Source organism: Phragmites australis, chromosome 16 (assembly GCF_958298935.1).
Source record: "Phragmites australis chromosome 16, lpPhrAust1.1, whole genome shotgun sequence".
Taxonomy (NCBI): domain Eukaryota; kingdom Viridiplantae; phylum Streptophyta; class Magnoliopsida; order Poales; family Poaceae; genus Phragmites; species Phragmites australis.
Window position 1 is genome coordinate 19,980,922 of NC_084936.1, and position 1,501 is coordinate 19,982,422.

General features: G+C 53.0%; 1 non-coding gene across 1 annotated transcript; it reads right to left on the reverse strand.

Annotated features, from left to right (window-relative positions):
• Positions 1 to 605: 605 nt before the first annotated feature.
• LOC133896525 (small nucleolar RNA Z247) lies at positions 606 to 744 on the reverse strand. The gene has a single exon (XR_009905778.1). It is a non-coding gene; the product is annotated as a small nucleolar RNA Z247 (small nucleolar RNA).
• Positions 745 to 1,501: the final 757 nt, after the last annotated feature.

A 1,501-nucleotide genomic window follows, 5' to 3' on the forward strand; every position in this document is an offset into this window, starting at 1 on the left:
AGAAAAGAAATCAGGATAGAGTTCAAGGAAAGCACAATTATCAGCGGCTAGACGATGTACAGAAACAAGGTTCTTTTTGGCTTGTGGAACATATAGGACATTTTAAAGATGAATATCACGACTGGGGGTATGAACAGTAGTATGACCAATATGACTAATATCCATACCTGCTCCACTAGCTGTGTGGATCTGATCTCCGCCATTGTATTTTTCCTTGACAGTAAGTTTCTCCAACTCTCCAGTGATGTGATCGGTAGCACCGGTATCTATGTACCAGTTTGAGTCTACTCCATAGGAGTTTGTGGCGATGGCAACCTGTTTCTCATCTGTAACATAATTTTCATCATATCTATGCCAACAGTTAATAGCAATATGACCTCGCTTGGAGCAAACTTGGCAAACGGGACGGTTGTCGATGCCTCCATTGCGCCCGCGGCCACGGCCTCCACTGCCGCGGCTGCGTCCACGCTGCTGCTGGTGAGCGCCTCTGCCGCTGAAGCCGCCGCCGCGTGTACTGGTTCCACCGCCGCGCATGGTGCCACGACCGCGGTTGGCGGCGTTTGCAGAGCCGCCCTGAGGACCGCCACAGTAGAGCTCTTGCCGTGTCTCGAAGTTGAGGAGCTGTGAATACAACTCGCCGACTGAGATGGGCTCCACCCTGGCGCATATGGCGGAGATGATGGGGCTGAAATCTTCATCTAGGCCAGTGATGATGTACTGGACCAGTTCTTCGTCGTCGAGTGGCCGACCACCGGCGGCCATCTCATCACCAAGAGCTTTCATCTTCGCGACGTACTCAGTGATCGTCATGTTGCCCTTCTGCGTCGTGGCGAGGGCAATGCGAGTGTTCACCGACCTCGCTCGAGTATGCGACGAGTATATTTGCTCAATCGCACTCCATGCCTCGGCTGCAGTTTTGCATGCCGCGACTTGCGTCAAGACGTCCCGTGTTAGGGACGAGAGGATGTACCTCAAGACTTGTTGATCGGAGGCCTCCCAGTCTTCATACGCCGGGTTCGACGTTTTCACCAGCTTCTCATTCACCGTGGTGGTGATCTCCAGTTCCGGCGCCTTTGCCGCGCCGGTGAGGTATCCCTGGAGGCGAGCTCCACGAATTGTGGCGCTGATCTGCGCCTTCCAGAGGGCATGGTTGGTTTTGCCGAGTTTCTCCGTCACGGGATGACCGAGCAAAGGGTTCATGGCTGCTGCGCTCGGCGTTGAGGATGAAGCAGCCATGGCACAGGCACCTCCAGATGCGATCTAGCACAGCAACGTGGAGGGTAACGTGGATGGCTCTGGTACCATGTGAAGATGGCGAGGAAGCTGTCACCTCGTCCGTCACAGCTTGCATGTATATATATTGGTAGAAACAACCTCTACCGTGGTGATTACAGATAAAGGATCAGCAGCGGAGATCCTTCCAGATTACAGAGATACGAAGGAACAAACTAGGAAACAAACTAGCCTAGACATGGAACCTTATCTCTAGAGGATATTCAAT